Source organism: Jaculus jaculus, chromosome 10 (assembly GCF_020740685.1).
Source record: "Jaculus jaculus isolate mJacJac1 chromosome 10, mJacJac1.mat.Y.cur, whole genome shotgun sequence".
Lineage (NCBI taxonomy): Eukaryota > Metazoa > Chordata > Mammalia > Rodentia > Dipodidae > Jaculus > Jaculus jaculus.
The window spans coordinates 19,973,692-19,990,066 of NC_059111.1; the positions used below are offsets into that span (position 1 = coordinate 19,973,692).

General features: G+C 43.7%; 1 pseudogene; it reads left to right on the forward strand.

The window, feature by feature from the left end:
- The first annotated feature begins 325 nt into the window (after positions 1-325).
- Positions 326-758, forward strand: LOC101597727 (annotated as a pseudogene).
- The last annotated feature ends 15,617 nt before the right edge of the window (positions 759-16,375 follow it).

Consider the following 16,375-nt stretch of genomic DNA (forward strand, 5'->3'; position numbering starts at 1 on the left):
TTGTGGTGAATAAAAACCAGCTCGCAGGTGCTGCTGCAGGCACATTCCTTGATTGTCGCTCTGGGGCACGCCAGTCTGATGACAGTTAGGTTGTAGTCATTACAGGTAGCAGATTGGTGGCATTCTGATTCTGCAATTTGCTTTTTTGTTTATGAGCAGGAACACTTTGATACTGAAGTCCTCCCCAGCTCTAGGGTTCCCTGGAGTATAAGCCAGAGAGGACAAGGCAGGAATAATGCTAGGTTTCTCTCTCTCTTTTCTCATAAAGTCACACAATTCAGCCTATGTGACCACTTTCATATAGTGTGGTCAGAATTGATGCGCCATGGCGGAGGTGCAGCAGCGCCGCGGGCAGGAAGCGGCGGATGCCCTGGTGAAGAACGTGGAGCAAGAAAACTCCTGAAAGATGCAGGGCCTCATGTTCCGGTGCAGCGCTGGCTGCTGTGAAGACAACCAGGCATCCATGCAGCAGGTGCACCAATGCATCCAGCGCTGCCATGCGCCTCTGGCTCAGGCCCAGGCCTTGGTGACCAGCGAGCTGGAAAAGTTCCAGGACCGCCTGGCCCGGTGCACCATGCACTGCAGTGACCAAGCCAGAGACGCCATGGGTGCAGGGAACAAGGAGCTGCAGGTAGAACGGCAGCTGGACAGCTGTGTGGCCAAGTGTGTGGATGACCATATGCACCTTATCCCAACGATGACCAAGAAGATGAAGGAGTCTCTCTCATCCATTGGGAAATAAACAGCTTTGCCAATAACCATTGGAACTGAGGGCAGGCATCTGTTTTAAAAGAATGGAAACGTTGTCTTTTAAGCCAAAATTATGAGTAGGGAAACCCACAATGGCAACAAATTGAAGCAGCTCATTGGTCTTTGAACGCTGGTTTCTCTATGTTTTGATCCTAGGAAGTGAAATGGGAAAAAATGGTGCTAAATGTTGGGTCAGAGGTTGTACACACGCATGTTTAGACCCTACATTTCATGTGGCAGGTGCTTGTCCCTAACAGTAGAGACTGCCCTTTTACCAACCCAGAGACCACGATCCTGGATTCTCTGACTGCACAGACACCCACAGGCTGGCAGTTTCTTCCACCTGGCCTATGATCTAGGGAAATTGGAGGAGGAGTGTGTCTGTTGCCAACCTGTTTACTAAAAGTATCACCTCACCATTTTGTTTAAGCTATAAAACGAAACTTAGGGAAAAGGAGCCAGGTATGGTGGCACACACCTTTAAGCCCAGCACTCAAGAGGCAGAGATAGGAGGATCGCTGTGATTTCAAGGCCACTCTGAGACTACATAGTAAATTCCAGGTCAGCCTGAGCTAGTGTGAAACCATACCTCAAAGAAAAAAAAGGGGGGGGGGTGGAGTCTAGATCTTAATTTCGTTGTTGTTGCTTTGTTTTATATACAAGGACATGGTGTGGAGTTGAGAGGAAGGGCAATCTGAGTAAGTATATTGAAAGGTTCCTTGTGTTTATCTTTTTCTGGTCAGTTCTTCCATGGCATCTTTCAATCTGGAGACCCCTGAAACAGCCTGGTAATGTCACACTGAGGGTGGAAAACAGCTTTCTTCACTAGCTTATAGGGCCTGGAGACTTTCTGCAATAGAATGACAGAACAATCTTGCAATGACATTTTCCCCCTGAAGAGAAAAGGGGTTTGGTTGTGAGATACACCCATCAGAGATCCCAGATTCCAGGAAGAAACAGTGAAATAAGAACTGTTGGAAAATTGGCAAGTATTGCACTTGGGGAAAAAAAAAAATCTGTATTTCATAAAGGCCTGAATGCCCAACATTATGGAGCCCCCTGAATTAACAGAGCTTTGTGGAGATAATCCTCTGACAACCGGAAGGCCAAAGCATATACACCTTAAGCTAAGAAGAACTGGGCCTGCTACAGAGCCAAAAGGAGGCACACAAATCCCTCTGCCAAGTGACATTTTTGCCTGGGGTCATTGCACCATGCCCTGTTCCTGCCCCCAGCATGGCACCTTCTTTATCTTTTGAATGAGCACCATGTTGTCTTTTTTATTTTTTTCTTAACCAACTTCTTACTTGAAATGACGATACAGCCAGTGGATTTGCTGTGTCAAAGCTGTGGTCTATTTTCCTAGTGGTTTGGTTTTTAAATAAAGTTTCATTATCTCAAAAAAAAAAAAAAAAAGAAAGAAAGAAAGAAAAGAAAGAATTGATGTGCCTACCAGATGCTAGTTGTGGGCCATTTCCGGGTGCACCCATGACATTCTCTGCCATCATCTGCATTTGCGCCCGATGGCCATTCCCCAAGGGTGGAAGGTTGATCTGCTCCAGCAAGGGGCAAAGAACCATGTCTTCCCACTAACAGGCCACAGTCGGTGACCTTGTGTACTTAGCGCGTGTGTCTCCCAACTCACTGACCTTGGGTGGGAGAATTCTGAAGAAAGGGCATGGCTCTTTCCCAGAAATTTCTGCCTAGGATCCTGCTCCCATCACCCACTCTTTCCTGGCTGCCCTTCCTCTTCTGTACCCCTTCCCCACTCCACCAGTGGTTCCTGCATTTCCCAAATGAACTAGGTGTGACCAGAGCCTGCCTGTCTCAGGCTCTGTTTCTAAGAGGATGAAAACAAAGCCGATGGTAAAACTGCCTGGTGTTGGCTGGTGAGAGCCTCCAGTCATCTCACGAGTCTTTTTGACGCCTGTTCATTTTATTTATTTTATTTTATTTATTTGAGAAAGAGATAGAGGGAGAGGGAGGGAGGGAGGGAGACAGATATATATATATATATACATATATATATATATATATATATATATATATATATATATATATATATATGTATATGTGTGTGTGTGTGTATGTGTGTGTATATATATATAGTATTGAGTTTATGACTCATGACACAGTGTGTTATTTTAACCTCAGCAAAATCTTACATCTGTGTCTCAACTGATCTTGTTGCAAATCACTGTTCTCACTGCCACCAATTTAATTACTCATTTGATTTGTTCCGCAATACAAAAATAGTCTCAGAGTAACACTACTGCTACCAACAATCTCATTTCTAAAAACAGCTTAAGATTCCTCCCACCATTATTTCTGTCCTTAGGTCTATCCTATGGATGTATGATCAGATCACTGTAGTTTTAGAATCAGTATTTTAAGGTCACTTGGAAAAATTCCTGTTTCGTCACCAACTAGACATGCTATTAGGGTCTTTTGTTACTTTTTTTTTTTTAATTTTTTATTTATTTGAGAGCGACAGACACAGAGAGAAAGACAGATAGAGGGAGAGAGAGAGAATGGGCGCGCCAGGGCTTCCAGCCTCTGCAAACGAACTCCAGACGCGTGCGCCCCCTTGTGCATCTGGCTAACGTGGGACCTGGGGAACCGAGCCTCGAACCGAGGTCCTTAGGCTTCACAGGCAAGCGCTTAACCGCTAAGCCATCTCTCCAGCCCTTTTGTTACATTTTAGAAATTGTGGTCATCCAAACTGGGGGGATGGCTCAGCAGTGAAGGTGCTTGCTTGCAAGGTATGATGGCCTGGGTGGGATTCCCCAGCACCCATGCAAATGGCCCATGCGTCTGGAGTTCTTTTGCAGTGGTAAGAGGCCCTGGCATGCCCATTCGCTTTCTCTCTTCTAGCAAATAAATAAAAATGTTAAAAAAGAAATTGTTGTCATCCGTTTAATTTTTTATTGTTTTAAACTTTTTATCTGCAACTTTCATAAATACAGACAATATACAATAGTCCTTTTTTTTTTCCAACTTGTCTCTCTTCTATTTTGATGCCATTTTTTCCCCCTCGTATTACTCAGGTCTTGTGTAGGTAGCAGCATCAGCCACCATGAGGTCATGAATATCAAAGCAACTTCGAGTCTGGAAGACAGTATTATAAGCACTCCTTCCCTTCCTTTGGCTCTTCTTACATTCTTTCCGCCACCTCTTCTGCATTGTTTCCTGAGCCTTGGAGGGTGCGACATAGATGTCTCAGTGCTGAGCACTCCTCTGTCACTTCTCAGCACTTTGGTGAGTTTTGAGTCTCCACAGTGGATATTGTCAAAAGAGAAGTGTCTCTAACCAAAAGGGAGTGTAGCATTAATATATGGGTATAAACATAAACATTTAGAGGGCAGATCAGTAGCCATAATATATTCATTTAGCTTGTCAACAGTGGTAGTTCCCTGCCCCATCCCCAGGACGTATGTCCTCCCCAGCCAATTTTAATTTTTTTATTGAAAAAGTTTTGATTAAAAACTTTAAATTTTGGGCTGGAGAGATGGCTTAGCAGTTAAACGTTTGCCTGTGAAGCCTGAGGACTCCGGTTCGAGGCTTGATTCCCCAGGACCCATGTTAGCCAGATGCACAAGGGGCACACGCATCTGGAGTTTGTTTGCAGTGGCTGGAGGCCGTGGTGCACCCATTCTCTCTCTCTGTCTGCCTCTTTCTCTCTCTGCCACTCTCAACTAAATAAATAAAAATGAACAAAAAATTTTTTTTTTAATTTAAATTTTAATTGTGTTTCTTTAGGGAATTCTAATGCAGTTTTAATTTTAATTAATTTTGTTTTATGATTATGCTATTTATTGAGTCACAAAATCATATGTCTAAAACCAAGTATATTCCATAAGTCAGTCTACTATTCACTCAGTTTTTTTCTGCCCCAAAACAACTCTAAAAGATTTCATGGTGTATTCTTTTCTATTTTTTCCTCCAGCCACTGCAAACAAACTCCAGATGGGTGTGCCACCTTGTGCATCTTGCTTACGTGGGTCCTGGGGAATTGAACTGAGGTACTCTGGTTTTGCAGGCAAATGCCTTAACCGCTAAGCCATCTCTCCAGCCCTATTGTTCTTAATATATGCAAATGTGCATGCATTGATATGCGCAGGTATATTCAGTATAGGTGCATCTTTGTAGAGTTTCTAGGGACCTGGTAGAATATCGTACATCTTTTTCTACTCCCTTTTCACTTAGCACAACCTTCTCAAGATTGCTCCACAACTGTAGAGAGGGAAATTCCTTCTTCCTCATTTCCCTTTGAGCCACATAGAATCTTCTTGTATGCTGTATCATGGTTTGTTCAGCTAGTCCTTTACTGGTGAAAATTCCTGGGTTGTTTTGGGCTTCTACTACTGCACACAGTGTTGCAAGGAACAGCTTGTAGTCTTCATGGTTTTTGCCAGTGTATTCTTTTTTTTTTTTTTTTTTGGTTTATTTTTATTTATTTATTTGAGAGCAACAGACAGAGAATGAGGCAGAGAGAGAGGGAGAGGGAGAGAATGGGCGCACCAGGGCTACCAGCCACTGCAAACGAACTCCAGACGCATGCGCCCCCTCGTGCATCTGGCTAACGTGGGACCTGGGGAACCGAGCCTCGAACCGGGGTCCTTAGGCTTCACAGGCAAGCGCTTAACCACTAAGCCATCTCTCCAGCCCGCCAGTGTATTCTTGAGGTTGATCTCGAGAAGTGAGATTGCTGCGTCAAAGGTAAGTGCATACATGATATGGTTAGATAATACCAAATTCCCTTCATAATGGTTATAAATATTTGTATTCTTCCCTGGAATGAATGAGAATACTTGTTTTTCCACATGATTATCTGTGATGGTTAATTATATATATATATATATCTTTTTTATTTTTTTATTGACAACTTCCATGATTGTAAACAATATCCCATGGTAATTCCCTCCCTCCCCCCCCCCCAACTTCCCCCTTTCAAACTCCACTTTCCATCATATCCCCACCCCTTCTCAATTAGTCTTTTTATTTTGATGTCGAAATCTTTTCCTCCTGTTATGATGGTCTTGTGTAGGTAGTGTCAGGCACTGTGAGGTCATGGATATCCAGGCCATTTTGTGTCTAGGGGTAGCACATTATCCCTACAAAGGAGTCCTACCCTTCCTTTGGCTCTGATATTCTTCCTGCCACTTCTTCCACAATGGACCCTGAGCCTTGGAAGGTGTAATAGAAATATTTCAGTGCTGAGCAGTCCTCTGTCAATTCTTCTCAGCACTATGATGCCTTCTGAGTCATACCAAGGTCACTGCCATCTGAAAAGAGAAGCTTCTCTAACCAAAAGTGAGAGTAGCATTAATATATGGGTATGAATATTAACAGAAGTGCTTACTAGGCAGTTTGATAAGCATAGTATATACATTTAGCCAGACAGCAGCCGACGTTATAACCCTAGGGCTCATAACTACCCCTTTAGTAGGTTTTCAGTATCAGGGATGTATTCCCTCCCATGAAGTGGACCTCCAATCCAATTAGAGGGCAGTTGATTTTCCCCATAACAGATGTGCCACTATTGCACCCATTGGCTCATTTGGACTGGCTGGCCAAATATAAGGCTTTCAGTGTCCACTGCTGAGTATCTTCACTGGTGATTTCTCTCTCTCCCATTGAACTGCATGCAGCATGGCTTTTTCTAGCTTTCTGTCAGCTGATCTATAAGGAGGAGATTTTCAGCTCAGATCCCGCAGGATTTCTCAGTGATCTTGCAACCCAAGTATGTGCAGTCTTCAGCATCTATTCCTGGTGGGAAACCAAGAGCCTCAGCTATGGCCTATGTTTTGGGGACATCAGGGAACTTCCTGGCCAACAACTCACTGGAAGGTATCCCATCCTTGGCACTGAAAATTTTCTAGTAACAATATATGGTTTCTGAATGTTCCATTGTCCAAAAAAGTAGGTTTCCATATGACTTATTTATATCCTCTTAGATTTTTTAAACAAATGTTTTTAGTTTATTTTTATTTATTTATTTGAAAGCAACAGAGAGAGAAAGAGGCAGAGAGAGAGAGAGAGAGAGAGAGAGAGAGAGGAGAGTTGGTGCGCCAGGGCTTCCAGCCACTGCAAACAAACTCCAGACGCATGCGCCCCCTTGTGCATCTGGCTAACGTGGGTCCTGGGGAATCGAACCTTGAACTGGGGTCCTTAGGCTTCACAGGCAAGCACTTAACCACTAAGCCATCTCTCCAGCCCTCCTCTTAAGTTTTGATTAGCCCTCTCTCTACCTTTCCTTTATTCAATCTTTCCCGCTGACCTCACTTAGGCCTTTTCATCCCCAGTAATCTGTTCTTCTACTTACATATATACAATACCATCCCCCTTCCAATTTTATTTTTATCTTATTTATTTATTAGAAAGGGAAAGAGAGGCAGTTAGAGAGAGATAGGTGTACTAAGGTTTCTAGCCACTGCAAATGAACTCCAGATGCATGTACCACCATGTGCATCTGGCTTATGTGGGTAATGGGGAATCAAACCCGGGTCCATAGGCTTAGTAGACAAGTGCCTTAACTGCTGAGCCATCTCTCCAGCCCTTTATGTGTTATCTTGACTGGGCCATTACATGGAATGAGGACCAGCAGCTCTCCAGGAATCCTCCAGGCCTTCAATGCCAGATTGGGACTGCTGAGGTATCCAGCCTCATGGACTGAGCAGCTACCAGGTTCTCTGACTCTCCAGCATACAGACATCTGTTGTTGGACTGCCAGTCCATATTGCATAAGCCCATCTAAGAAGTCACCTTTGTAAGTTATATTCATTGTCAGTTCTGGTTCTTCACAGATGCCATGCTGTTTGAATTAATCATGTGTTTAACGCTTGCTAGCAATCTTCATTGGGTCTTCTTTACTTTTTCTTTTTCTTTATTATTATTATTATTTTGGTTTCTTGAGGTAGGGTTTCACTGTAGCTCAGGCTGACCTGGAATTCACTATGTAGTCTCAGGGTGGCCTCAAACTTATGGCAATCCTCCTACCTCTGCTTCCCGAGTGCTGGGATTAAAGGCGTGTGCCACCATGCCTGGCTTCCCCCCCCCTTTTTTTCTTTATTTGAAGGAGAGAGAGAGAGAGAATATAGATACATGCCAAAGTCTCTAGCCACTGCAAACAAACTCTAGATGCATGCACCACTTTGTTCACCTGGCTTTTTATGTGGGTCCTGGGGAATCAGACCCAGGTCATTAGGCTTTGCAAGCAAGCACCTTAACCTCTGAGCCATCTCTCCAACCCACTGTGTCTTCTTTTTAAGAACTCTCTTAACTTTTCTTGCCTGATCTTTTTTTTTTTTCTTTCAAATGAACCTTATCAGTTTGTATAGCTCCAGAAGCTAGCATGGTGGTACTCTGGAATACTGCAAGTATTTTATTAAGTTTATAAACTAACATAGGAAGAAAACTGACATCTTTATGATATTCTTCTTATCTAAGGACATGGAATGTTTTAACTTATTTATTTATTTAGGCCGTGCTGGGGAAGTAACCCAGGGCTTGAGTAGGCTAGGCAAACGTTCTACCACTGAGCAACATCCCCAGCCTTTGGGTCTAATTTTTAGTTTTTCACGTATGCTGTTTCTCAATCATCATATAGATTCTGGATTATTTCTTACTAGGTTTATGCTTAGATATTTTATTGCTGCTGTAAATGGAATAGTCTCAATTATATCTTCCAACACACACACACACACACACACACACACACACACACACACACACAAATAAAGGGGGGGTGCTGTAGAGATGGCTTAGCAGTTAAAGCACTTGCCTGTGAAGCCTAAGGACCTAGGTTTGACTCCCTAGTACTCAGGTAAACCAGATACACAAGTTGGTGCAGGCATCTGAAATTTGTTTGCAGTGGTTGGGGCCCCTGGCATGCCCATTCTCTCTCTCTGTCTTAAATAAAAGATTTTTAAAAAAGAAATTTTAAATTTTAAAAAAGAAATGAAGAAGTAGAGTCCGGGGCTGGGAGGTGGCTCAGTAGGTAAAGGGCTTGCCATGCAAACACAAGGGCCTGAGTTCAGATCCCCAGTATACACACAAAATGTGCTTGTTGGCATGCCATTGAAATCCAGTGCTGAGGTGGCAGAGACAGGGAGACAAGGAGGTCTTGGGGCTCACTGGCTATCTAGGCTAGCTAAATTGGGGGTGCTTTAAGCTCAGTGAGAGATGCTGTCTCAAAGAAAAAGGTAGAGAATGACCAAGGAAGATACCTGGCATTAACCTCTAACCGCCACACACACATGCATGCATACCCACCACATGTGTGCCTGAAAACACACACACACACACACACACACACACACACACAGTTGGGGGATGGTGTCAGTGTGTCTCTTTCCCTTCAGCCTGAGTAGGTTTGCGACTGCTGTAGAAGACAGGCTGCCGTGGAAACAATGCTGAGACTTGCAGGGAGAAGTCATCTTGGTCTGCTTAGGCCTCTGGAGACACTCAGTCTTGGAAATGAGAGCCCTAACATGCACAAAGCCCAGTGACCCCGAGCATGGTATGCGGGTAGGCCATCTGTTAGCCTTGAAGTCCCAGCGCTCGCTGGATGGCCCTCCCAGCTAGCCCAACCCAAGAACCGTATGTGTATTTGAAGAAGTTCTGTTGGAAGTAGATCTTTGAACCCAGCTGTCTCAGCCCCAGCCGTCCAAACCATGCCAGCAAAGGCTCAGAACCCAGGGACGTGACCCAATATTGATGTTCTGTTCCATGAAATTACGGGCAATGCCTTATGAAGCAGTAGATAATTGGAACATCTCCCTTGCAGTCTTCATTTATGAAGTTATGGTTTTCATTTCTTTCTCTGTTCTAAATTGTCATTTATCATTTCAAACCTTTTCTCAAATGGCTTCCTTTCTAAAGCTCTTCTAATCTCATGCTGGTTTTTCATACATTTATCATTTTTCATCATTTCTCTTAGTTTATTTAACATATCAGGTCATAAGTTTTATGGGCATGTCTTTCTCACATGTCTCATTATCTGGAAAGGCACTATTCCCTGCCTTTTTTTCTTTTGTATTGTATGATTTAAAAAAACATAGTTTACTTATTTATTTATTTATCTGAGAAAGTGAGAGAGGTAGAGAGAAAGAGAGGCAGAGAATGGGCACTCCGGGGCCTCTGGCCACCACAAATGAACTCCAGACGCATGTGCCACCTTGTGCATCTGGCTTATGTGGGTCCTGGGGCATCAAATCTGGGTTTTTGGCTTTATAAGCAAGCACCTTAACTGCTAAGCCATCTCTCTAGCCCTTGTATGATTTTTTAAAAATTTTTATTAGCATTTTCCATGATTATAAAAAAAATCCCGTGTTAATTCCCGCCCCCCACTTTCTCCTTTGTGTATGATTTTTTAAAAAAATTGTATTTATTTATTTATTTATTTGAGAGCGACAAACACAGAGAGAAAGACAGATAGAGGGAGAGAGAATGGGCGCACCAGGGATTCCAGCCTCTGCAAACGAACTCCAGACGCGTGCGCCCCCTTGTGCATCTGGCTAATGTGGGACCTGGGGAACCGAGCCTCGAACCGGGGTCCTTAGGCTTCACAGGCAAGCGCTTAACCACTAAGCCATCTCTCCAGCCCTGTATGATTTTTTTTTTTATGGGAGTTTGCTCACAATTACTTTCTGTGGCTGTTTATTAATTATTTATTTGCATGTGGGTGGGCATGGGTATGCCAGGGTCTCTTGCCATTGTAAACAAATGCGTGTCTGGCTTTACATGGGTGACTGGTGAATTGCACCTGGGTTGGCAAGCTTTGCAGAGTGAGTGCTTTTAATCACTGAGCCATCTTCCCAGCCTCTGTTACCTACTTGTATTGTTTTATTTTTGAGGTAGAGTCTTACTCCAGCTCAGGCTTATCTGGAACTTACTCTGTAGTCCCAGGCTGGCCTCAAACTCACAGTGATCCTCCTACCTCTGCCTCCCCAGTGCTGAGATTAAAGGCGTGCACCACCATGCTTGGCTGCTGCCTACTTCTAATGAAAATTTTTTTTTTTTTTGGTGTTGTTCTTTGAGGAAGGAAAAGTAGGTTAGAGTACTTACCTAGATTCACTGTCTTGGAAGGTCTCATCCTGTGAGTTTGACAAAATGAGATTTTAAAAATTCTATGGCCAAACACTGGCTGAGCTGGGTTCCACAAACTCTTTTTTTATAGGCGTGGTTTCCTTGTTTCCCCAATCCTTTTCCTGGTGTCTTCAAGATGCTCAGTTTCAATTCTATTCCGAACAGCTACTTTTTCAGTGCCGAACTTTATTTTGGAACAAAATTTGGCTAATTAAAAAAAAAAAAAACAACTCAGAAAGTCCAGAATGTTCCAGAACTTTCTACCTTCTGGGAATCTCCTGAACTTACTTGTAAACTGAACCCTACAAAACTTCCTCCAGCTTTTGGCTGATGTTCTCAGATTGAGCTGCTAAAATTCTTAAGGCAGTTTGCTGAGTTCTTGGTTCTCTGGGCTACTGGAGTCTATTTCCTGTTCCTCCTACACCACTGTCAAAATCACCTGGTTCTAACAGTTTTCAGTGGCTTGTACTCACCCACGCATACTTTGAAGTTTGTAACCATACCTTGTCACCTAGTTTTGTTGTAAATCGGTGCTTCTCACACTTTAGAATACACAAGGTCAGAGGCTCCTGGAGGACTGGGTTAAAACACAGATACTGGCCCCACTCCTAAATGTGTGAACAAGAAGCCTGGAGGGGCTGGAGAGATGGCTTAGCGGTTAAGCACTCGCCTATGAAGCCTATGGACCCCGGTTCCAGGCTCGGTTCCCCAGGTCCCACATTAGCCAGATGCACAAGGGGGCGCACGCGTCTGGAGTTCCTTTGCAGAGGCTGGAAGCCCTGGCGCGCCCATTCTCTCTCTCTCCCTCTGTCTTTCTCTCTGTGTCTGTCGCTCTCAAATAAATAAATAAAAAATTAAAAAAAAAAAAAAGAAGCCTGGAGGGGCTCAAGTGATGTTTCAGCATTGGAGACTCTACTTCTAAAACCAAGTTATAAATGTTTGTGACTTTTGGGTTTTGCTATCCTCAGTGTTCTTTCTTTTTTAAAAATATTTTATTATTTTCAAGCAGAGAGAGAGAATGTGCACACCAGCTCCTCTAATCATTACAAACAAACTCCAGATGCATGTGCCACTCTGTGCATCTGGCTTTACATGGATACTGGGGAATCGAACCTGGGTCGTTAGGCTTTGCAGGCAAAGGCTTTAACCGCTGAGCCATCTCTCCAGAATCTTTCTTTCTTTCTTCTTTCTCTCCTTTGTTCTTTCCTTCTTTTCACGTGAGTGTCGAGTATGGGTGTAGTGTGCTGTGTGTGGTGTGGTGTATATGCATGTATGTGCTTGTGCAGAGGTCAGAGAAGAACATGTGGCGTCCTCTTACCCACGTATTTCTTTCCTTGAGATAGGATCTCTCCCTCAGTGCAGAGCTGCTGTGTCCATGAGCCACAGCAATTCTCCCTTCTCCACCTCCCCCATATTCTGTGGTTATAGATGTACGTGGCCACACGCAGCTTTTCCCATGGGTCCTGGGGACTTGAACTTGGTGGTGTCCAGCCCAGGTGGACCCCATTCTTAAGTTTCAAGCACTCTTAACTAGTGAGCCATTCCCCAAGCCCTGTTCTATTTTTTTTAAAAGGAAATGGAAATGTTAAAAAAATTACGCTGTTACTATTTTAGAAAACAGTCTGGTAGTTCTCAAACTGCTAAACACAGTTGCCACACGAGTCAGCTCCACTCCTGGATAAATACCAAAGGAAAATGAAAGTATATGTCTGCACAAAAACATGCACACAAATGCTTATAGAGGCATTGTTCACAATAGTGAAATGAAAGAATCACCCCCCAAATCCACTAATGTGTGCATGAATACACAAAGCAACATATTCATACAATGGAATACTATTCAAACTAAAAAAGAAAGGAAAGAAAATTCTGACACATACTCCAGCGCAGATGAACCTTGGGGACAGTATGGTAAGTATAATAAATCAGACCCCAGGTGGCAAATATTGTATGATCCATTCACATGAAAATTCTGGGATAAGCCCTTTGCATGTGGTGGGAAGAGAGCACAGAGATTGACTGCTTAATCAGTGTAGGTTTTCCTTTGGGAAAAGTGATGAAAATGTCCTAAATTGAGTGCCCAAATCTGAGTATACTAAGAAAACCAAATTGTATAGTATATGAATTATATCTCAATAAAGCTGTGTGTGTGTGTGTGAGAGAGAGAGAGAGAGAGAGAGAGAGAGATGCATGTGTATGTGTGTGTGCATGTAGAGGTCATAGGACAACCTGGGGTTCCATCCTCAGGGCCTTCACTCACCTCTTCTGGAAACAGGGTCCCTCATGGCCTGGAACCCACCAATTAGATTGGTCTGCGTGGCCAGCCAGTCCCAGGGATCTGCCTGTCTCCACCTCTCCGGTGCTGGGCTTAGAGGTACCTGCCAACATGATGACCTTTTTTTTTTGTAGTCAGTGAATACAGTCAAGTTGGTAACATTGTTAGCCTCTTCCCTGTCCTCCCCTCTCCACAGGGACCCTTCTTATTGGGGTGTATGGGTCGTGCATTGTGAGGTAAGCCTTTAGTTGTGGGTAGGAAGAATTGTCTCTGCGTGTCATGACCCAACGTGTGGCTCTGATATACTTTCCGCCCCCTCTTCCGCAAATTTTCCTGAGCCATGTTGGATTCATTTTAGGTCTGCTTCAGTGTTGAGATCTTGGGCGCTTCTATGTCTCTGGATATCTGGTTTGGTAGGAGTTGATTATTCTCTGTGTCAATCTCCTTCACTGTTGTGCTGGTTCCCAGTTCACCAAGAAAACAGCATTCTTGCATGTTTCTCCAATTATTCTTAGTTTCAGCTGGGGCCTTTTGAGGTATGATAGGGTGGTTCTCTCCTTATGATCTGCGTCTATGTGAAAAAGAGAAGCAGATTCTCCAATGGAGAGTAAAGTTAGCACCAAATAAATGTGATGACCATTTTTTTTAGAGAGAGTTTAGTGGAGAGCAGGTTCATTTTTGGATATGGTTCTGACTTGTTTCCCAGCTCCAGCTATGGGTTCCGTTCCACTGAGCAGATCAGTTGGCCAAATTGAGAGCAGTTGGTTTTCCACCATGGCGATGCGCCACTATTGCACTTATATGGGCATCACATCAGGCTGTTTGCTGCTAAGCAGGTTAGACTGTGTGTTGCTTGGGCAGATATTGGTCATTATCCCCCAGTCACTTATGTAGCACCTTCCGGCACTTGACGTGCTAATTGTCTGGGGACTGACTCTCTTCCAGCTTCCAGCCATGTCCCTCCATGCTACATACCAACAGTGTATGGTGTCTTCAGCAGTAGGGTCTTACCACTAACCTATGGTGGGTCCTCAAGTGCTCTGACAAAAAAATCTGTCTTCTTTTGATCACAGAGACCTTATATATCAAAAGCTCACTGTGAATGATAACCACCTATTGGTACTGGGAGTTATAGGTCAATGCCCAAGAAGAGAAGGAAGAACAGGATAAGTGATATAAAAGAGATAGAGAGATGAGAAAGAAGAGGGAGGGAGGGAGGGAGGGAGAGAGAGAGAGAGAGAGAGAAGCAGAAATAGGAGGAGATAATGGACAGTTTTTGTCATACCCTCTCCAGGGCCTTGTGAATCTGGTATTCCCTCTAAGGGCCTGGTGGAGGTTCAACCATTTGGTCTGTTTTTTAGAATGTAGAGTTTTATAGTACCATTGCCTTTTGGGTCCAGTTTTGGGTCCCCTCCCTCTCTCCCTTAACCTCCTCTCCCTCCCTATTGTCTGGTCCTTGAGATGCTTGCTAGGTATGTCGGTATGTTGCTAGGTTAGGAGCTGTAGATGAGTGAGACTATGTGGTGATTACCTTTCTGTGGTTGGGTGAGTTCACTGAGAATAAGCTGTTCCAGGCTTGATCATTTTTCTTCAAATTTCATTCTGTCATTTTTCCTTACTGCTGTGTAGAATTCCATCATGTAGATATACCACATCTTAGTTAGCCATTCATTTAATGATGGACATCTGGTTTGATTCCAGCTCTTGGCTATTATGAATTGAGCAGCTATAAACATGGTTGAGGAAATCTCACTGAGCTGAGGCATGGAGCTCTTAGGGTACATGCCCAGTAAGGGAATACCTGGGTCTGTTTGTAACTCTATAGTCAATTTTTTTTTTTTAGGAGTTTCCATATTGCTTTCCAAAGTGGTTGTACCATCTTACATTCGCACCAACAGTGGATAAGGGTTCCTATTTCTCCACATTCTCACCAGCATTTGTTTGCATTTGATTTTTTGATGTTTGCTATCTGGCAAAAACACAGCATCTTCAACAAATGGTGCTGGACAACTGGATAACCATATGCAGGAAATTGAAACTTGGTCCACACATCTTGCCATGCACAACAATCAAGTCCAGATGGATCAAAGACCTCAATAAAACACCAGAAACTCAGCTACTAATGGAAGAAAAGTTAGGAGGAACATTTCATGACTTAGAAATGGGAAATGACTTCCTGAACAAAACCCCATTAGCGCAGGATCTTAAACAATCACTCAACCAATGGGATCTCATGAAGCTGAAAAGTTTCTTCACAGACAAATATGCAATAAGCAGAGTCAATAGATTGCCCACAGAATGGGAGAAAATATTTGCTGAACATGCAACTGACAGAGGCCTCATTTCCAGAATCTACAAAGAACTCAAAACCCTAAACAATAGCAAGTCAAACAATCCACTCACAAGATGGGGAAAGGAACTGGACAGGCAGTTCACAGAGGAAGAAATACAAAAGGCAAACACACACCTAAGGAAATGTTCATCATCCCTAATCATCGAAGAAATGCAAATTAAAACTACTATGGGATTCCATGGTGACCTTTTTGACATGGGCTCTGGGTACTGAACTCAGGTCCTTACACTTGCCAGGCAAGCACTTTACCGACTGAGTTCTCTCCTAGCCCCTAGTTTTCAAAAACAACTATAATACTGCAACTGTCATTGACTCCAAGCCCTCCTATTTTCAAATCGCTTTAATTCTACACAAATGTTGGTCTTTCTGTTCACTATAATGAGATTCAAATTTTGTGTACAATGCCTTGCAGACAGCCGCAGTGTGTCAGTGGGCGTAGGGTCCTGCGATGGGAAGCTGGTGGCTGAGCACGCTCTGAGCGAGCTTTGTGGCTCCACGTTCTGCCTCCCAGTCTAAACCGTGGTAATGGAGCATAGGGTGGTCTCCGAATAAAGCCTCTCGGCTTGGTGGCCCCTTGCTGGCTCTCTGTGCAAGCCACAGGCCCTTCCATGAAAGGAAACAGATACCTTTATGGCTGGCCATTTTTTCCCCCCACTGGCAGATGATTCCTTCCCTGGGTTCCAAGGGCTGTCAGGGTCATTTCCATCTCCCCAAGCATCCCACCCCCTGCCCGGTCAAGACTCATTCTGCTTTCCATCTTGTCAGACAACAAAGACACTGGAGGAATTTATTTATACCTCCAGCCAGCTAATGAGACAATTCAATGAATAGCAGCCCCAGCTTGCTGGAGCCTCCCTGGGCCTTTGATTGCCTTTTCTATGTTCCAATTCCCAAGCATTTATTCTACA